This window comes from Pleurodeles waltl, chromosome 1_2 (genome assembly GCF_031143425.1).
Source record: "Pleurodeles waltl isolate 20211129_DDA chromosome 1_2, aPleWal1.hap1.20221129, whole genome shotgun sequence".
NCBI classification, from domain to species: Eukaryota; Metazoa; Chordata; class Amphibia; order Caudata; family Salamandridae; genus Pleurodeles; species Pleurodeles waltl.
This window is the reverse complement of record NC_090437.1, coordinates 958,933,722-958,956,049: the sequence shown is the minus strand read 5'-3', so window position 1 is coordinate 958,956,049 and position 22,328 is coordinate 958,933,722. Positions and strand designations below refer to the sequence as shown.

The window sequence follows — 22,328 nt, the reverse complement described above, 5'->3', positions numbered from 1 at the left end:
TTGGGTATCATCCATGTAGGAAAAGAGAGCGAGGCCAAAACCCTCAACAATATTAGCCAGTGACTTCACATAAAGATTAAAAAGTAGAGGGCTCAAAATGGAACCCTGAGGCACTCTTGACGTAAGGGTGCATGGCTTAGATCTGCATTGATTTGAGTGGACCTGAAAGAAACTGCCCTTCAAAAAGGATTCAATCCAGGCGAGCGCTTTGCCCTGCATACCCAAGCCATCGAGTCTCCTGAGTAATATCTCATGGTTGACAGTATCAAATGCTACACTCAAGTTTAAAAGCAGGAGTGCTGCTGCCCCTCCGCCATTTAATTTATGTCTCAGGAATTCATTTAAGGTAATCAGGCACTGTAAATTAATCTTTATTAACGTCTGATGAATGATATGGCCATGGTGTTGATGTCAAGTTTGTTTTAATCATTGTTCTTATGTGCAATGATGTTTGATCAATGATCTTATTCTTGTCTGTTGCCTTAACTTTCAAAACGGATCATTCTCTTTTCAAACTCTGGTTTTCTCATACAACGTCCTGTAGTATTACACTATCAGGTTGGGCCAATAATTTTCCTTGGTTGTCTGGGAATATGTGGGAGCTGTCACCAAACTCAGAGTCCACTTTTTTTCTAATATGCTTCTTGGCTGATTCATCTATTCCCTATATTCCTCTGCATGTCATGAGGGTTTCAAGCCTTTCAGTGAGAGTCGTCACATGTATTACCTCTTTGTTAGGAATAATCACAGTTCTAGTTTATTGAAATAGTTAATCAGATGCTTCATCTCTCATATTTTTGTAGTGATCATCGGTTTGAATGCTAGATACATGATCTGCCTCCTCTGCTTTAACCCTTGGATAGTTCCTATTACAAGATGATAATGGGCTTCTGCAGCCATTGTGTCCCTACTACAAACTGCTAAGATCGTTGAATCACAATTAATGGTTGCACACTCTCAAAGCCTTTTGTCAACTCTAAGCTCTGTGGCCTTGATTCATTTCTCACAAGTTGATGTTCCCTTGTTGCATTTTACCTTTCCACAAAATATACATTCTTCAGCATACACGTTTGACTTTATTGATGTTCTTCTGTACAAGCATTTACCCGTGCACTCACTCGTTCCAGCATTATCATTGAGGCTTGCTTCAGCTTTTCGCTTAATAGTCTGTAAATCCCTCTTCATAGTAAACAGACTCCTGCACTTCCTTTGTCAAAATACTTGGGGAACCGTGTTGCTTTCCACATTTCTCACAATGCCTAACGATGGAATGTGATTCCTTACTTGAGCTGTCTCCAACAAAGTTTTCCATGATGAGTAGTCCTGCGGGCTTGTCAGCGTAACTCCATGTTGGACATTTGAACATAAATGAATGTTCTTAATATAATCATAATTACTCTTATCGTTATTATCAATTGATATAATCTCATTTATCATAATTGTAATTTTTAATGATAAAATTCACAATAATAAAAATTATGGAAAATGTTCTGTTTACATCAAGGTATCTTGGGAATGGAGTGGTAACTCATAAAAGGCAAAGAATTATGACTTGCTATCAGATATTTTCCATTTCTAGGCATCCATACCTGGCCAAAAAATCATACTAGAAGCCATGCCCCTGCTAGCACGCCTTGTCCTTAGTAAGTAAACTTACAAGGGGACGGTTATAGGTCGATTAATCTTTTGGATCGCATAGGGTATCCTAGCTAAGTGGTAACTAGTGGAACATCAATAAACATCATAACCCACTTGTAACACCATAAAACCTGGTCTAATAAGAAAATACCATCACTCTCAAGAAGGCTAATTCGTTTTATTCCCTATTAGTTACAATTCTAATCAAAACCTTTATTTCAATTCAAAACTTTATTAGCATCATGAGCAACAATCCACCATTATTTCATTAATAAGCAACACAACATCAATCTAAGTCAGAAAATCTTAATCAATGAATAATTCAGCAATGCAAGCCAGTCAGTCAAGCGTCACCATTAAGTCGCCCTTGTCAGCTTACCTATCTCAGATTAGCATCAGCATGTGGGTGTTCGTGCGAAAAACAATTTAGTCAAAAATCATAATTTGGAAAAGTCTAACTAAGAGAGAAAAACATTTTAAGCAGCACAGTTGGTACCTAGAAGGAAAAGCACACGTTAGTCAGTCAGCATTTTATAGCTACCTATCCAAGATAGATCAACAACAAGTCAGACTTCGTCTCCAGGTCATCAATCATCAGCAAGGCTCGGTCTCACAAGGAGCAAGCCCAAATTTCAGCACTTCGGACAACGTCTCCTGACGTCATCAACTTTCGCCTCTCCACTCTGATTTCCCTTCTGGTGTCATGACTTTTTATTAGGGTATCTCAGTCCATCCCACAATTTGCTAATTGGTCAACCTTATCTGGGGCCATGATTCTAACCTATAGTTTTTGTTTACCACTTGTTTGTGTCGGTTCAAGCATCAAGTTCTATTATTATGATTGGTCCTCATGTCGATGAGAATATCATCCGGCCCTTCAGGTAACGAAATTGTTGCCCACAGTCTTAGTCAGTGCTTCCATTGTTCAAGTCCTGGGAAAGTACATTTACCCTACTTTACACATAATTGTATCAATTTGTTCTGATTGTCTCCTGTCCGATGGTGCATTACAGAAAATTCTAGCAGAGCTCATCTGAACTCTGTACAGTTCAAGGTCCTTTTCTCCAGTTCCAGTCCTCGGCAGCTCATCCCGTCTCCACGTTTAAGCAAGCAAGGCCCAGCGCCGACCAGGCCTCTACTTCAGCTGAGTTAAGAATACAAAGCATCATAAAACATAGGTTATATCATTGGTTATGACATATTAATACACAATTCTTATAATTTCACATTATTTTAGTACTGTTAACATAAATTGTGGCCACTCCCCGTGGGCACATTTTACTCATTACACGTTGTTTTCAATTATTAGTTCCAATTGTCATTATTTCTCATTAGTATGTATACGCGAATCATTAGAATATTCTCATATTAGCATATCTGCTCCAACACCCCCAAGTGATACCAATAACATGGTTGGCTCAAGATCTATATGGATAGGGCTGGAACTGTGCAGTAGCCCTATCTCTTATGGAAGGAACACACACACAATTGGAGTGAGGTTGAGGATTTAGACACATTTAGACAGTTTTGATACGTTTCTCCAAGTGAGACGAAGTTAAGCGATTCTAATATGAGCTACATGGCTTTCATGCATAAGGCAGTAAAGGGCATGGGTGGATGTCCCTTGGAAATGGACACACTAGATGGGCTCCTGTGCGCTGCCATATTTTCTAGATTTGCACTCACATTAAACCCTCCAGTACAAATTTCATCACAAGTGCACCCACCCACCCAACTGTTTGCTGCAAAAGACGAAAAATGTGCAGCAATAAGACACCTTGCAGTTAGGAAGATCGTACGACATTGCACTTGCCCCTTGTTTGCACCTAGTTTCTTTTGAAGGTAGAATTTCACGGAAAGCCATCATATGCTATTTTAGTGGATCAAACTTTGCATGAAATCCTATGTGAATCTGAACCGTGGAACACTTGTATAGATTACAGAGGGCAGGTGTTCCATGGTTTAGAGAGACCGCTGTCCTTGAATCAACTTTCGGTGCAAAAATGTTTTTGCATGCAAAAGTTGAGCAGTGCTGCCATTTGCGCCAATTTACATCACAAAGCACAATCGTAGCCCCGATCCGAACATATAATAAATCCGGGCCTAAATGACGATGCTCTATGTTGAACTGTGGTCATTATTTTCCTGCAGCACTTAGCAGTATTTGGACGCACCGAACTGAGAAGCAGTAATGCATGCCCAAAAATACTAGAAGGACATCGCAGACTAAAGCTTTAAACATACAAATCATTAGTATACTTATAGTGATCACACACCAGCGCACGACCACACATTCATTAAAAGAAATGTTCTCTAAAGAATTGAGCACAGTGTTATGCACACCTTAAAGCTGAAGTGTACCTCGTTTTCTCATGTCCCATTCTTTGCCCAGCTGTCATAAATGTATAGCTCTCCACCAACCAAAGACTGTAATTATATATTTATGTATATATAGGAATGTTTTCATACATTATAAATCCACCCCACTATGGAATTTCAAAGAGAGAAAAAAGGATGGCTGCTTTTAAGAGCCGCTTCAAGAGATATTGACAACCAGAAATAAGACCTAAGCTGATTGTGTAATATTTAAGAAAGTAGTTTAGTTGTTGCTAAACATTGAAAATGCTGGTAGTAATTATTTAAGCACAATAAATAACACAAAATCCAACAGCCTGAGTTCAAAGGGAGCAAATGTCCTTTCACCTTACTCAGATGACTGTGAGCCGCCTTCTTCAGGACTAGGGGTTAAAACAGTTAGTATTAGGTGGCATAAAAAGTCCCTCATTAGATGGGTCAATAGGATAATGTTCATATTTATTTGTGCCAGGAATACACATTTCTGCGTTGTCTTCCGTGAATCCTGGAACAAGTCAAAGTGGCCGCACTGGATGGCAAAGTCTTCCAGGAGCACACAATACAATTTGTGTTGTCTGCCACTGCACAATCAATTAAATGCAAATGGACAGTTCAATTTAATGTATGATTCAGCATTGATTAATACTGAAAATCGAAACCATCCGATTCTTGCCTTCTCTCTGACTCTACTGTATCAACTAACCCCATGTTATTGGCTTCTACTATCAATTAGGCCCGTCTGCACGTTGTGGAACACACTGACCTTCTCAACATCAACATGAGTCAAGGAGTAGGAGGATCAACAGAAGAATACCATCCTAAAACTTACTTAGATACCAGGTATCTGTTACGCTATCTTTTCTTGAAGTATGAAATGTGTGTTTAGGTCTGAAATGAAATGGATTCAATGAAGAGTTCGTTATTTGGTGCAGTTGATATTTATAAAATGCACCACGAGTCCTTTTATAACCATTAGAGCACTTTGGGTGGAGAGGCACAATCTAGATTTCATCGGTACATAGTTTTTCCTGAGGTCATTTGACAAGTCCGCAGAAACCTTTAGGCAAAGCCATGATTCACCTGAGTGAACCTGGTCATTTTAAAGTGAGAAAGTTGGAATGCCTTGCCTAAGACAGTCTTGGAGGCCCCCATTATCAGCCGGCATAGAAAAGGAAGGGCACAGTCCTGTGCATCAGACCAGAGGTCACTTTGGTGTTTGAGGGTGGTGGGTGAGGCTACGCCAAGATCCCAGAACTTACTTAACCACAACCTAATCATAGGCTGTGCAGAAGGGGTGTGTCTTCAAGTTTCTCAAAATTTGATTAAATTAGATTTGAGTCTTTGTTACAGATGTAGGTGCAGTTGAAACTGATGCAGTCTTCCTGCATTCTTTTTTTTACCTGGAAGACAGATGCAAGTAAGTTCACAGAGGCCAATCTCAAGGTTCTGGAAGAATGGTAGGTTTAGCAGATCATTGACATCCCTGGGCTAAGCCATGCAGTGTCTTCTGAGCTAAGAATAGAGTGTTTAATTCTTAGTCCCCTTTGACTGGGAGAGAATGTGGGTCTTCCTGCAGCGTAATGTGTTCCTATAGTCTCAGATCAAATATTGGCTCAGAGGCATGGTTCTGGATTCTTACACCTGAGGTCCCAAGATGATGAGGTTGCACTAGTATGGGCAGTAGATAACACTAACACGTTTTTTTAGGGAGCTGCAGAAGGGAGGGAATCCACACAGCATGTAGTGGTATGCATTTTGATGGCTTTCTTTACTTGTCTCCTCATATGAATGCCATATCAAATGCCTGCGCTTCACACATTATTTACTGTACTTGATGGCAGGTCCATGGAGGTAGGCTAGGTGAGTGGTAGAGATGTTGGGTCCTTGGGGCCGAGGAGCAGATTCATTTTTCGATGTATCTAATTTTGAACCTAATTTAGAAGAAGAGTGGCATTCTAGTTGTTCACTAGAGCTGCAGTACAATACTGGCTACGAAGAGAAGGAGTAGTGAAATGTCACTTGATACAGAAATGAAGCTTATCTCAGATACTAGCTTTGTATCGACTGTCTCAAAGCATTTTGGTAGAGTAGTTTGATGTACAATATAGTGATGTATTCTTTTGCTCAGTGGCCTTTAACACAGAATTGTAATTGAAAGAAAAGTGTGACTCCTGTGGGAGTTAGAGTGGTGAGTTATGTTCACTTGTGACATATGTGATTTCCACTGAATTCTCTTGTAGACAGTTATTTATTCGCATTGTGACAATAATGCACTAGCTCAATTTTTTTTAGAACTTATGCATGAATTAGTCAAAATCACACACATCACAATAGGAGTGTAAGTGGGCCTACTTTTACATCTCTCAACATGTTGAGTCTTCTTAGTCAGGTCCATGTTGATCACCAACAAGCACAATCCAAGCGTCAGGGATGCAATTCGTGCATTGAAATAACATTGCATTTTGTAAAAAAAGCTAGGATGATGTAAAAAATTAAACACTACACGTAGGGAAGCCTACGTTCAAACAGTATTTAGTGCAAACTAGCAGACAGTACAGTAAAATATCAAAGACAATGGCCATTTAAACTGACCAAGACTTACACTAGAAAAATGGTCTGTTGGAGTAATACACTAAAACCTGCAAATTGTGATCTACAATATATACATTTTTGCCAAGTATAAGTGAATGTGAGAAGGTCATGTAACAATAATTATTTCGTTTCAGCGTAATCTTATCTAACATGCAGGTGTCCACAGACTTTCCTCAGAGGAAAAACTTGAAAGTCCTATATAGGAATATAGCATTCATATCCATAAATAATGGCTCTATTCTTCTCACAAAATCCCTCTCGTCTTGCCAGGTTTGAAAACGAGGCTCCGCTTGCTAAAATGTGCAAAGTACTTCATGAGACATATGGCTCCATGGCTTACGATGGTCTAAGTTGTCAGTGTACACAATATAGCATACAATGATGAAGCAGAACAAAATGTTTGCTTTCCAGCTGCACACAGAGTATACATGCATAGTATTGTAATATGTTTTCACACACCTCTTTTTACGAGTGTACTGCATCTAGTAATTTCTCTTTACACATATCCTCAGTGTAATACAGCATAATACAAATGCTTTACTCAGACACTCCAGGATATAGAAATATTATGAAGTGCTAAAAATTGCATTTTTGTAAAAATCAGTACTTTATACAAACGTCCTTGCAAACTGTTATGAATGTACTCTTTTGCTGGGAAAATAAGTATGTTTGTAGGTGCAGCTGACAGTAGAATTTTGTTTTACTAATTCTTCTCCTGCAGCTGAATGAGAACTCGACTCTTCCTACTAAAGCCATAGTGAGTCACTTAGAAGGTCTACCTGTTTGTCAGTCCAGTGACCCTCGCTTGCTGGAATGCTTTGGTGTTAGGGTAATCCAGTCATATGAACAACTCATCTTCCTCGGATAGTATTGGTGGCTTTCTCCACCCTCCTCCATCCTAGTAGATGTCTGTCAACTTCTGTGCTAAGCAGGGTGAAAGAGTCTCTTGGCCAGGCACCAGGAGTTTGAGCTACAGTCCTGGCAACCCTTCTCTGCCCTCCTTCAACCAGAGTGTCTCCATCAACATGTTTAGGCAACTAGATAGGGTTAATTTTGGTGGTTAAGAACAGCCTAACCAAGTATGATTCTACTTTGGGTGTGAGGTCAAGCAAATCAGATATGCAGCCCTGTTTCAGTTGCGGGGTGGGCGCAGAGCTATCAGATACAGATCTGTGTTTGGGTTTTTGAAGGGGGAAAAATACTATATATAACTGTGTGTCTAGGAATTCTGTGGCTACGATAGGACAGCCAACATAGGGGGCATAACCAAGTATGTTGCTTTATTTGTAGGGTTTTGGAGAATGGGTATTACTACTAGTTATGCTGGTTTTTATGTAGAATTTGGAAGAAGGCGATACAACCAAGTAGGTGGTTCTGGTAGCGAGGCTGGAGGTCGTCCTGAACAGGCCCACTTCCTGAAATACAGTATACTGCTTTGGTGACAAAGAGGGAGCAGCATGACCTAGAACATTTGAGATTTTAATTACACTGATGAAATTTGTGAATTTCACGTTGTGCAAAACTTTTAGATGTCAACGGACTGGTTTGAGCAGAATATATCTAGCGGGGGTCCCCTTCCCAGTGTTGCATATTACTTCTTTACACAAGTTGTGCCCTTGCTTTCACTTTTCACACAAAATTCCATGAAGTGAACTTTGTAACATTCTGTGTAATATTATGCAATTTTCAGAAACGTTCATCAGATTTCATGATATAAAATGGCACAATTTCACACAGGTGTGGTATTAACTTCTATGGTGGCTGGGCGAAAATGATGGTCTGCCTGGGGTCTGAGCAATAAGCAGCTACTGCTGTTCCTCATTTTGGGCTGAAAACCACGGTAAACTACCGAATGTGCTGCAATTTCAATTGTATGGCCCGATGTTTCAGTTTTTTGTGATGCAAAGTTTTCTAATTGATGCCATGATTTCCTCAAGGCACTTTTATATAAGCAACTGGAATAGCTATTACTTCTGTGCACCTTCATTGAAACAATCGCACTGTTGTGAACACCCTGACTGTTCCGGTTCAGAATTTTTCCTTTCCATTAGTTTTATTCTTTCAGACTATACTATTTCTATTCATTGCCTTATTCATACTTGTCAGCAGAAATACTTAAAATGCCTGCTTCCTATGCTCCTACCTTGATCATTATGATAATCAAGTTGATGAATTTGTTGCCATGATTGCTTTCACGTATTGCTGGTTTGGTGCATGCTAGTCCCATTATTGTTTTCAAAATATAAAATAAGATTGATATTCAGATAGATCCCGCCAGGGCTATCGAGACGTGTACAAAGCCAGTTCACACACAGCATTAACTTTTGTCGGAGATGACAGTCGAAATAAGTAGCCTTTGTCCATTCACTGTTTACTTTCAAGCTTCAAATAGACTACAATAGTAAATAACTATTTTGCTATTTTATAACGAAAAGACTTGCTATTTATTGCTTTAACTAAAACTTAACATAGCTCCTAGAAATAGCTTGAGGGTATTAGGATGAAATCAACAATTAACAATGTTAGAAATGTTCTTTTCGTTTTCACTTTCTATGAAATGTGAGGCTGCATTACTTTTCATATTATGTGTGGCTACTATTCGTATTTTATGTACAAGGATAAGATTTTAAAACAAATATTTTAAAATACATGTCCTGTTTATTAATGCCATTCTCGAGTGTTTATTAACAAAAGAGGGTTTGGAGTTCCTCTCTGCCCCTGAACTCATCTTGTGGGACTGATTGTTGCCAAGAAACAATTCCTTCACAGTATTGTTCATTGAGTTGTGTATAGGTTCCAGCCAAACTAGATTTCTAATTCGCATGGGCACATTGACTATGTCCTTGCTTCAGATTGGTGGAAATCATACCCCTACGACTCTGGAGGGGAAATACCACAAAGCAGTATGCCAGTTGTCAACCTTGGCGGGACTCGGATTACCTAGATCATTGAGTAGTTTTTGATAACTCGTGAAAAAAAACCAATGGTTACGATATAACAATCAATCAATCAAATAATTTCTTAAGTGCACTACTCACCCGGTAGGGTCTCAAGGTGCTGGGGGGGTAGTGGCAGGTTACTGCTCGAAAAGCCATGTTTTTAGGTGCTTTCTGAATGTTAGTAGGTCCTGGGTCTTGCGTAGGTTGGTGGGGAGGGAGTTCCAGGTCTTGGCGGAGAAGTGGGAGAAGGATCTGCCGCCGGAGGTGGTGCATTTGATGCGGGGGACTGTAGCGAGGGCGAGGTCGGCGGAGCGGAGCTGGCGAGTAGGTATGTGGAAATTTACTTGTTCGTTAAGGTAGGCCAGTCCAGTGTCGTGGAGGGCTTTGTGAGCATGGACGAGGACCTTGAAAATGATCCTTTTTTTGATGGGCAACTAATGTAGGGATCTGAGGTGGGTGGATATGTGTTTGTGGCGAGCGAGGTTGAGGATGAGTCGTGCGGCTGCGTTCTGGATTCGCTGGAGTTTTCTTTGAAGTTTGGCTGTGGTCCCAGCGTAGAGGGCGTTGCCGTAATCCAGTCTGCTGCTGATGAGGGCGTGGGTGACTGTTCTTCTTGTTTCCAGGGGTATCCATTTGAAAGTCTTGCATTGCATGCGAAGGGTGTTGAAGCTGGAGGATGATATGGCGTTGATTTGCTGGGTCATGGAGAGGGATGAGTCCAGTATGATGCCAAGGTTGCGTGTGTGGGTGGTGGGGGTGGTCCGAGGGTGTTGGGCCACCAGGAGTCGTTCCATGCTGTCTTGTTGGGGCCGAAGATGATGATCTCTGTTTGGTTTGAGTTCAATTTGAGGTGGCTTGTTGTCATCCATTTGGCGGTGTCGAAGAGTCTGGCGTGCAGGTTAATCTTGGCGGTGGCTGGGTTCTTGGTGAGGGAGATGATGAGCTGGGTGTCGTCAGCGTAAGAAATGATGGTGATGCCGTGGGGGCGGAGGATGCTGGTGAGAAGAGCCATGTAGAAGAGGGTGGGGCTGAGGATCCTTGGGGGACCCTACAGATGATCTTGGTGGCTGTAGACCGTAAAGGAGGGAGGCATCAATTATAGTATTGGTTATCTCCTTCAGAATAACTAAGGAACACTTATTTTCTCTAAATTTGTCAAGCTTCACTAATAAATGCTTATTCTCAATTCTTTGATCTTTGAGGTTTTTGATGTCATATTTAGTAAAATTGTTCATTAAAAAAGTTTCAACCACCTATTGTAATACTTATAAATTACAGGGCACCAGTTACACAACATCTCATGAAAAGAGGCCTCCCTGGGGCAGGGGATGCAGTGACATTTGTCATAAATATATATGTCTTTGAAATTGTTTACTCATGGGTGAAATTTGATCCTGTAAATCCCACCACTGTGAATTTTCTTACATATAAATATGCACCTTTACCACAGGTCTCAAAATCAAAAAATGAGATTTGCACCAAGAACTAGTGCTTGATGTTGATTCAAATTATAATAAGGCTGTAGTGGTAGAATAGGACTATAGGATGAGTAGCTGAAGTTGATCTGAATGTAGTGTCCTCGTGATTACCAGTGGATAAGGTTTGCTTCTGCTGCTTTGTGTGGCCACTGATAAAGATAGATAAAAGTAGGAAAGTAATTGGTCAACACCTGGGTGCAATAACTATGGTTTATATGAAATTTGGTACCTTTTCAGTAACATCCTCCTCCATAGAGGTGTACCGGGTAAGGATGTGGCAGGTGGATTGAAATTTGGGGCACAGTGAATTGGGGACCTTTAATTACAGCTGGAAATGTTTGCGCCAATTGCTAGCTCAGTGTCCAGGAGCTTCTAGGTGCCACTTGAAGTCCAGGTTGAGCCACTGAGTGCGGTAAACCTTCTCATGATTTGATTGCACCTGTAGTTAACCACTGCTGCTATTGCTTGCTCACCTCACCTATAGGAGTTCTGATCCCGGAATCCTCTGCCTCCCTTGTTTTAAGTTTATAATAACAATGCTGGGGTAGCTGAATCTATATTGTATAGGGGATTAATCTGACAGTTTGTCTGCACAGAACACACATACTCTAAAATTAGTCTACTGCAAATGCAGACGACAGAAGAGTCTGTGAAGACAAGCTGTCTGGTGAACCCAAATATAATATAGAGCCACTTCCGTGGGTATTGTGTTATAATTGCTTATGAATGTACCTTGAAGAAATATATCTTCCAACCTTGAGAAAACTGAATGCATGTTTACATTGGGAACGTTAGCCTTGGCGGCTAGTGTGGCTAGATGGCTGTCAAGCATTATCCAGCCACCCTGCAAGTGTGATGGTGTAAATCCGGAGGCTTTTTACATTATTTTTAATGTTTCGTTTTTTATGCTACCTCACACAAACAAATGTTAATTTCCCTTAACAGCAGTGAACAGATTAGGATTGCCCGAGCAGCCTCTCTCGGTTTTCATCACATACAAAACAGGCTAAACCAATTAACTGTGGCATGATGGAGAGCCTGGCGTAGTGCAAGTGCCACTGAATTATTATAGTATTTATCTTTTGCGGTTTTTAAGTATTCTATGAATATTGTATTTAGCTGGATTTGCGTTTAATTTGTTTTCCTATTTCTGTGAGCTAATCGAAATATATACCAAAAAAATGATTGCTTTCTGTATGCAATGGATCTATGGGATAGCACATTTAATTTGTCAAGATGTTTGAGATGCAAAAAAACAGTCCCTCATACACTGCAGTGCCAGCACTGCATAAGAAGACAATGATGCACCAATAAATAGCAAGAAGTAAGAGAGCAATACCCCTCTGGGTCTAGCTAAAGACCGCCGTCTACATATTTCTAAGAATTGATTTCAATTTGTTTTTCAGACAGCTGCACTGTGAAGGCAGACCTAGAGTGGGGCTAGTCTTTCTCAGACCTGAGGATGAGCCAGTCTTTCTCTAGGTGTGTGTGGTGGAGCAGGGAAGGCGAAGGCAAATCCCAACAACTAGGCTCAGGACTGGGCAGGGTGGCTGTGACTACAGGAGCATTTGGATCTTACTAAAGTTTCTGCTCCTTAACCTCTCAGCAATGCTGGACACCGATGGGGTCAGATGGCTTTTAACAACAGCACCTACTTCATACCTCCTTGGGCCACCCAAGGTGACCTGTGACAAAGGCAGCAGGTTCTTCTTATAAATGCGACTTGCTCTGAAACATTTCTGGATGTTATGTTATCTTATGTCAATTTGCATGGCGTGCTAATCACCTGTGAGAATATCCAGGTTCTTCAGCAGGTATGCAGGCGTGTGGTCCCTGAAGAGTTATTAGAAGAGACAGGTCTTCAGCTTCTTGTGGAACTCCAGGTGTGAGGAGGAGGCTCTGGTGTGTTGTGGGATGTTGTTCCATGTTTTGAGTGTGATATAGGAGAATGAGTGACCTCCTGATCTGCTTTTGTGAATACGGTGGTGTGTTAGAGTGAAAGCGAGGCTGGCAGGCTGGTGAAAGTGTATGCAGCTGTTCAGATATGCTGTCCCAGTGTTGTGCAAGGCTTTATATCTATTTGTGAGGAAATTGAATTGGTTGCTTTTATGAATGAGGAGCCAGTGGAGCTCCATGAGGTGGGGTGGGAGGTGGGTGCAGTGTGGGAAGTAGAATGTGATTCTTTTGGGGGCATTCTGGATGGTCTGAAGTCTGTATAGGAACTGCTTGGAGATTTTGACATAGAGTGCATTCCTGTAGTTGAGTCTGCTTGTGATGAGTGCTTGAGTGAAAGTGCATCTGGTATTCTATGGCAGCCACTTGGAGATCTTTCGTACCATACGTAGGATGTGAAAGCAGGCAGTGTTCACTGTGTTGACTTGTCCATCATGTTGAGCTTGTCATCCAGATGATCCCCAGATTTCTGGCGTGGTCAGTGGGTGTTGGTGTTGATCCTAGCTCTGTCAGCCACAAGGTGGTGTTCTACTGGTAGGTTCTGTTTCCAAAAAACAGTGATTCCGTCTTGTCGGAGTTGAGCTTCAAGCAGTTGGTTTTCATCCATTCTGCTTCAATGGTCATATAGTTGGTGAAACTGGTGAAATTGGCTCTGGTGGTGGTTCTCTTATCAGTCAGGGAGAGAATACATTTGCTGTTGTCGGCATAGGAGATGAGTGTGATGCCTTGGGGTCAGATGACATTGGCGAGCAGAGTTATGTAGATGTTAAATTTGTCAGAGAGACAATCCTTGGGGTACTCCACAGATCAGGCTCTTGGTCTCCAGTGTGAAGGGTGGCAGTCTGAAATTGTGTGTTCTTCCAGTGAACAAGGAGCAGATATAGTTGAGTGCAGATCCCTGGGTGCCAAGCTCATGGAGTCTTCTGATGAGTGTGTTCTTGGAAACCATGTCAAATGCTGCAAAGAGATCGAGCAGGATAAGGGTTGCAGTTTCTTCTCAGTCCAGATGGTCCAGATGTTGCTGGTGGCTGCGATGAGTGCTGTTTCAGTGCTGTGGATTTTTCTGAATCCTAGATTGAGTGTTGTTCAATAGGTGGTGGTGTTCAAGGTGGGTTGTGAGTTGCTAGTTGATGGCCTTCTCTATCACTTTGGCTGGGTAGGGGAGAAGGGAGAAAGGACAGATGTTGATCAGTTGACTTGGGTAGGCCTATTGCTTCTTGAGGATGGCGTTGACTGCTGTCCGCTTCCAGTCTTCCAGGAATGTAGGGGATGTGATAGAGGTGTTGACAATGTGAGTGAGGGCAGTGCTGATGGGTGGTGCTCTTAGGTTGAGGACTTGGTGGGGGCATTTGTCTTTTGGGGCTCCCGAGTGGATAGTCGGCATGATTGTGACTGTATCTTCTCAAGTAAGAGTTTACATTCGGTCAGGTGGCCATCTTGGTTGGTGATGGGCAGGTTTGCAATTAGATCACTGGGATCTGGTTGGTGTGTGAATTTGCTGTGGAAGAGGTTTGATAGATAGGCACAGAGTCTTGGACGGGAGAGATGCTGTTGACAAAGGCTAAGGGTATGCTGAACTCCTTGATGATTGAGGAGATCTCATTGTATTTGTTGGAGCTCCCTTCAATGCGTTCAGGTAGGACTCTTTTGTTGTCTCTCAGTTGCTTTTGGTGCCATATGAGTGCAGCCTTGTAGGTGGTTCTGTCAGTGGTTTTGTGGCTGGCTCTTTTTTCTTTCTATCTGTTTGAAGTGTTGCTTGGAGTCTCAAAGGTCTTCTGAGTACTAGCTGGCCTGCTTGTTAATTTGTCTTTGCTTGTTGGGTTTGATTGGGTGTGAAGACATCTGCACAGTTCTTGATCCAGTTGTTGAAGTTGGTGATGTCCTCGTTGAGGTTGTCTGTGGTGTTTGGTTGATCTGTGTTGAGGGCATTAAACCTGTCTGCTTCTGAGATTTTGCCCCACTGTGGCTGTGTAGGCTGATTCTTGTCGGTGTATTGACTTGTAGTGTGTTGATTTGAAAGTGTGTCCTGCGCTGTGTGTTGGGTCTTTGATGAGCTGGATTAGTCCAATATTATTCAGACTTTCAAGGAGTGTTGTGAAGTAGGGGTCGGTACTGTCTTCTACACAGAAGTTGAGGTCGCAGAGGAGTATGAAGGCTTTGGACTCGATGGTGAGAGGGGCAATGAGGCTAATGAAGGTAGCTCACCTTCTGAGTGGTTAGTAGGCCAGGGTTCCATTTACGGTGATGATAACGCGTCTCTTTATGATAATTTGTTACACATCAGGACTCGTTTTAGGCCAATGAATCTTTTGACCCAGTTGAGAGACACCTTAGGACGAGATAGCTAATCAATATGTCAATCAATACACCTATGATGTCATCAATATTTATCACAACAATACATTTCACTTTAGTCAAAGTCATTAATATTCAAAACACTACCATGACCTTTCAGTCATGAATAACCACACAAGTTTAGTAGAATGTTATGAGTTTTATTCCCTATTGGTTACAATCTACTAGTAGGTGCGTCAATCTCGAAACCAAGAAACATAATAGCATGGTCACAATATGGCAACTTTGATAAGATTTCATTAAGGCGAGAATCACAAACATCAGAACATAACACGGCGTGAACTTAGATCAATTTAGCAGAGTATCAATAATGCGTCATTTCAACAAAGCATAGACTTGTTCGTTTGTCTATTTGCGTCAATTTGGTGAACACCTGCCCTAACCACTGATTAGCATCCGCATGTTGGGCTTCATGCAAAACAATTTAGAACACCAATTTGGAAAACATCTAGCTATGGTCTCTGTCAAAAGTAAGCAGTTGGTACCTAGAAAGGAAAAGCAAACAGACAAATTACAAATGCATTGTCATAATTACCCTCCAAAATTAGGTCATCACACAGGTTCAGTCTTCTTCTTCAGGACATCAGTCAAATCGCCATCTGTCAGAACTCAGCTCCGGGGCAAAAGGGCACTTCGCTCATAAGGAGGTAAAGTGTAAAATGGACAATTCTAAGGGTGAGGATGGTTTTAAGTGAACCAAAAAGTCATCAAATAGAGTGACAAAGTTTCTGGATAAAATCAATAGCATTCCCTACCTAATTCTGAATGACCCCCCCCCCCAGACATGGGTTTTTATCCCTTTTTCGTTGTACAATCCCCCAAAATTCTATTGGACATTTGCTATACCCCACTATCTTCCACCTATCAGAAAATTCATTAGGTCACCCAACTCTTCACCCCATATTATTTTACAAGTCTTTGATTGGTCTCCATAATTGACGTCTTCAGAGGTGGCACGTCCGGTATGATTTCATCCTTCTGTAACATCTTTTGGTCAGTAACTTCATTGTCTCACCGGTTTGAATGACCTTGTACATTACATTAATCTACACTGTTTCATTTTAATTTTAACATTTATTCTGCAAGCAATGAAGAATGCATGAGAATGGATCTAACATGGTTACATTCGTCTTTAGTTTGAAGAAAAAGAACACACTGGGTCGTGTCCCTTTGTGAGTCAGCGCACTGCAAAATAGAAAAATGCATTTAATATGAGAGCCAAGCAGCTAAGCTTCGGCTCATGCTAACTTAAGGCCTATAAGGATTTCAGCATAGATTCAATAATGCAATCATTAGTACAAACTTATTTAGACATAATATAAACATTTTAGTCATCATTATTAGTCTACGTATATATTAGCGGCCACTCCCCGTGGTCACATTTCAGGTGCATGTTTAAGCAAAATGACTATTATAGTTTCTATGCAGCATTATCACACATTATTTCATAAACAATTTATGTTAATATAGATTATATAAGCTACGCTCTCTCAGTCCCTCCTCTGATGACGTTCGTCATCACACAAACCTTTCCCTTTGACCTTCCACTTTAATTTTTAACCTTGCGCATAATGCGCATTTCAACATCTTGTCCCTTGTGTGAACTTTCCCAAATTTCATTAAACATTTTCTCCCTTTCACTTTCTTCGTTTTTCTTAGTCCTCTTTGTCCAATTTCTTTTAATTTTATCATTCATCTTGCATGCTCCCCATAATCCTAGTAGACAGGCCAGAACAATTAATAGACCCCCTAATATATTTGTGAGTACCCCATTCCAAATATTGCTAAACCAGCTCCCCACTCTGGCAATTCCTTTACCTAATTTCTCACACACTCCAGGTTCCTTTAAATCCTTCAAATCTGCACTATCTTTAGTTAGGTTAGTCAGCATACCTCTAATCTTTTTACTATTGTCAGGTATATATGAGCAACAATGACGCTCGTTGAGCATCTTGCAAACTCCGCCACTCTTTGCTAAAAAAATGTCTAAAGCAAGCCTATTTTGAAGAGTCATAGCTCTTTCCGCAGCAAGTTCAGTATCCATCAGGAGTATAGCCCCGGTAAAATTTGTCAGCATGTTATCCACAATAGTAGACAACTTTTGAATCTTTATGGAGTTTAAGATAACCTCTACTGAAGGAATTATGGCTCCAAATATGTCTCCAACTACAGCAGCCGCTGTCTCTCGTTTTTGTCTAGCATGTTGCAATTCAGACGTTTTAGGTATTTGCTTTAAGTCATCAATCTGGTAAATCTTTGGGAAAACTATTCCCAAATAACATGTCCCATACCATCCCTTAGGGAGACGGTAATAAGCATTAAGTCCACAGATATAATAGATCCCAGGGATCGCTGGATCCTGTCCATTTAACATGAAAGTCCATTTACTCTGAAACAAAAACACATGTCTGCATTCACTCGTTCCCACAAATAAAGTGTCATGTTCAGATTTCAGCCTATATATACAAAGCCTTCCTACATGCAGTGCATCTATAGCTAACTTGCCTTGTGTCTTTATTGCAGTGTAAGCATAATCATTTGCATATGTGCGTTTCTCTTGCCCCTTTTCTAATCTTTCCTTCAATGCTTTGCGTCTATCGTCGGTGTGATCTAAGAAGCTTTTCTCTAAAGGTGTCAATAAGCAAGTCAGATTGTTGCGGTGTGCATAAGCTGTCCCAAATGTAAGTGTCGGTTCAAAGAAGACTCTAACTAATTTTATACTGTGCTCCTTAGCTAACTTATTCAGGAACTCAATCACAGGCACAAAAGAAAACACTACATCCAAATTTGAATAAAAATATTGCACATGCTCTTGATTATAGAATCTTGTTAGCAGCAAACTACAACTTATCCCGTAGGTTAATGGAAGACTATGATAGGTGACCCCTTCTTGTACTGATGAAGAAATATTCGTGCACACATAACAGTTTTTCGCATCCATGGTCTCAACATACTCATTCAGCAAGCGATAGAAGACATTAGTGAATAGTTCCCCTTTTGAGTTAGTTCCCTCATGCAAGTGTTTTGTATCCTGCTCAAACTTTTCCCACGGTGTTAGTGTTGTAATTTCAGGTTTTGAAGCATTGTTAGTCACTTTCTTATCCAACCACGGCATTCCCACTATCACACCTACAATTATTATTGCACACAGAATACCTATTATAAGATTCAACCAACCACACACTTTACCCTTTTTGTTACTACCTCTATTATAAGCCATGTCTGTAAAGAATCAGATAGCAAAACAATAATCAACTTGAGGACGATATAAAACTCTCTTTTTTTTTCTCCTCTCTCTTGATGCAAAAGTCTCTTTCTCTCTGCGTGTATTTACAGCGTTTCACTCTCTCCAGGACCCTTTTGTCAAATTAGGTGAGCAGCTTGTCATAATCGGGTTCTCAAAGTCAAATCAGGTTATCAGTGTCGCATCCGGTAATTCATAGGTCTCTTTTCTTTAGCTTTTCAGTTTTCGATTTTTAACAAAGTCTCTTTCTTTGAGTTATTTCAGGTAACATAGGGGGTGATTCTAACCCTGGCGGTCGGTGATAAAGCGGCGGCCAACCCGCCAACAGGCCGGCGGTCGAAAAAATTGAATTCTGACCCTGGCGGGAACCGCCAACACAGCCCGCCACATTAACACTCCGACCGCCGCGGCGGTGCAGACAAACAGCGTGGCGGTCACCGCCAACAGGCAGGCGGCAGACAATGTACCGCCCACACTATCACAACTCACCAATCCGCCACCTTTTCCGGGGCGGGAGCCCCGCCGATAAAAACACGGCGGAAACAGACTACGAACGGGAAAACGCGCACCAAAACACACTCCACGAGGAAGGAGGACAGCATGGAACCCGAATTAAACATCCTACCTGCTCTCGTCTACCTTCTCATCTACCACGAGTACGAACTCCGGCGCAGACGACAACGGTGAGTACTGCACCTACGACACACGGGAGGGGGGAGGGGGGAGGAGGGAAGCTTACGGCACACACATATGCGACCCCCCAAACTATGTACACACTAATGCAGAGCAACAATGCACAGTGACACCACCCAAACCCCCCTTAAGAATGCAAAGACAGAAATAAATTGGGACGAAAAATTTATATAAAAAATAGACTCTGATATGGAGCGGTCAACTACGCAAAATATCCATAACAAAATGATACTATATACACTGCCATGGAGAACCGAGGCAATTAGTCCTGTACATGAAAGTTAAATGGAACAGTCCGTGGGCTACAGTGTAGCGACACAAGGGCAAAGCCCACACAGGAGACCTGAGTTCTTTGGAGAGAACACTGCAGGGGCATCTGATGAAAAAATTACAGGCACCTCAGGGGGAAGGGAAGGGGGAGGCACCACAGCCACATGAGTCCACGACGCCAGATCCACGAAGGGGCCACCATGCCCATTGATGTATCCTGGGGAGTGCAAAGCCACAGTCTCTCAAGTCTCTCCAGTGGGTGGGTTGCCCACTTCACCATCCTGGGGAGTGCAAAGCCACAGTCTCTCAAGTCTCTCCAGTGGGTGGGTTGCCCACTTCACCATCCTGGGGAGTGCAAAGCCACAGTCTCTCAAGTCTCTACAGTGGGTGGGTTGCCCACTTCACCATCCTGGGGAGTGCAAAGCCACAGTCTCTCAAGTCTCCACAGTGGGTGGGTTGCCCACTTCACCATCCTGGGGAGTGCAAAGCCACAGTCTCTCAAGTCTCTACAGTGGGTGGGTTGCCCACTTCACCATCCTGGGGAGTGCAAAGCCACAGTCCATCTGGTGGATGACAGTGTCCACTGCTCAAGGAGGAGGCATGGTGGGCACAGTGAACCATAAACAGTGCTTGACAGGAAGGGCCCAGCGGAGCGGTGCTTGACAGGAAGGGCCCAGCGGAGCGGTGCTTGAGACGGCGGGGCCCAGCGGAGCGGTGCTTGAGAGGAAGGGCCCAGCGGAGCGGTGCTTGAGACGGCGGGGCCCAGCGGAGCAGTGCTTGACAGGAAGGGCCCAGCGGAGCGGTGCTTGACAGGAAGGGCCCAGCGGAGCGGTGCTTGAGACGGCGGGGCCCAGCGGAGCGGTGCTTGAGAGGAAGGGCCCAGCGGAGCGGTGCTTGAGACGGCGGGGCCCAGCGGAGCGGTGCTTGAGAGGAAGGGCCCAGCGGAGCGGTGCTTGAGAGGAAGGGCCCAGCGGAGCGGTGCTTGAGACGGCGGGGCCCGGCGGGGCCCAGCGGAGCGGTGCTTGACAGGAAGGGCCCAGCGGAGCGGTGCTTGAGACGGCGGGGCCCAGCGGAGCGGTGCTTGAGAGGAAGGGCCCAGCGGAGCGGTGCTTGAGACGGCGGGGCCCAGCGGAGCGGTGCTTGAGACGGCGGGGCCCAGCGGAGTGGTGCTTGACAGGAAGGGCCCAGCGGAGCGGTGCTTGAGACGGCGGGGCCCAGCGGAGCGGTGCTTGAGAGGAAGGGCCCAGCGGAGCGGTGCTTGAGAGGAAGGGCCCAGCGGAGCGGTGCTTGAGACGGCGGGCCCCAGCGGAGCGGTGCTTGAGACGGCGGGGCCCAGCGGAGCGGTGCTTGAGACGGCGGGGCCCAGCAGAGCAGTGCTTGAGAGGATGGGCCCAGCGGAGCGGTGCTTGAGACGGCGGGGCCCAGCGGAGCGGTGCTTGAGAGGAAGGGCACAGCGGAGCGGTGCTTGAGACGGCGGGGCCCAGCGGAGCGGTGCTTGAGAGGAAGGGCCCAGCGGAGCGGTGCTTGAGACGGCGGGGCCCAGCGGAGCGGTGCTTGAGAGGAAGGGCCCAGCGGAGCGGTGCTTGAGAGGAAGGGCCCAGCGGAGCGGTGATGGAGACGGCGGGCCCCAGCGGAGCGGTGCTTGAGACGGCGGGGCCCAGCGGAGCGGTGCTTGACAGGAAGGGCCCAGCGGAGCGGTGCTTGAGACGGCGGGGCCCAGCGGAGCGGTGCTTGAGAGGAAGGGCCCAGCGGAGCGGTGCTTGAGACGGCGGGCCCCAGCGGAGCGGTGCTTGAGACGGCGGGGCCCAGCGGAGCGGTGCTTGAGACGGCGGGGCCCAGCGGAGCAGTGCTTGAGAGGAAGGGCCCAGCGGAGCGGTGCTTGAGACGGCGGGGCCCAGCGGAGCGGTGCTTGAGAGGAAGGGCCCAGCGGAGCGGTGCTTGAGACGGCGGGGCCCAGCGGAGCGGTGCTTGAGAGGAAGGGCACAGCGGAGCGGTGCTTGAGACGGCGGGGCCCAGCGGAGCGGTGCTTGAGAGGAAGGGCCCAGCGGAGCGGTGCTTGAGACGGCGGGGCCCAGCGGAGCGGTGCTTGAGAGGAAGGGCCCAGCGGAGCGGTGCTTGAGAGGAAGGGCCCAGCGGAGCGGTGCTGGAGACGGCGGGCCCCAGCGGAGCGGTGCTTGAGACGGCGGGGCCCAGCGGAGCGGTGCTTGACAGGAAGGGCCCAGCGGAGCGGTGCTTGAGACGGCGGGGCCCAGCGGAGCGGTGCTTGAGAGGAAGGGCCCAGCGGAGCGGTGCTTGAGACGGCGGGCCCCAGCGGAGCGGTGCTTGAGACGGCGGGGCCCAGCGGAGCGGTGCTTGAGACGGCGGGGCCCAGCGGAGCAGTGCTTGAGAGGAAGGGCCCAGCGGAGCGGTGCTTGAGACGGCGGGGCCCAGCGGAGCGGTGCTTGAGAGGAAGGGCACAGCGGAGCGGTGCTTGAGACGGCGGGGCCCAGCGGAGCGGTGCTTGAGACGGCGGGGCCCAGCGGAGCGATGCTTGACAGGAAGGGCCCAGCGGAGCGGTGCTTGAGACGGCGGGGCCCAGCGGAGCGGTGCTTGACAGGAAGGGCCCAGCGGAGCGGTGCTTGAGACGGCGGGGCCCAGCGGAGCGGTGCTTGAGACGGCGGGGCCCAGCGGAGCGGTGCTTGAGACGGCGGGGCCCAGCGGAGCGGTGCTTGAGACGGCGGGGCCCAGCGGAGCGGTGCTTGAGACGGCGGGGCCCAGTGGAGCGGTGCTCTTCTGCACGGCGGGGCCCTGTTCAGCGGTGCTCTTCTGCAC

At 44.8% G+C, this 22,328-nt stretch overlaps 1 protein-coding gene across 3 annotated transcripts in view; it reads left to right on the top strand.

The window, feature by feature from the left end:
- Nucleotides 1-22,328, top strand: part of CRACD (capping protein inhibiting regulator of actin dynamics) — an 801,959-nt gene that overhangs the window by 352,232 nt on the left and 427,399 nt on the right. For all 3 annotated transcript variants that reach the window (XM_069200882.1, XM_069200863.1, XM_069200873.1), the window contains exon 3: nucleotides 4,727-4,833. The gene's annotated coding sequence lies outside the window, so the exon portion shown is untranslated. The remainder of the gene's footprint in view (nucleotides 1-4,726; nucleotides 4,834-22,328) is intronic.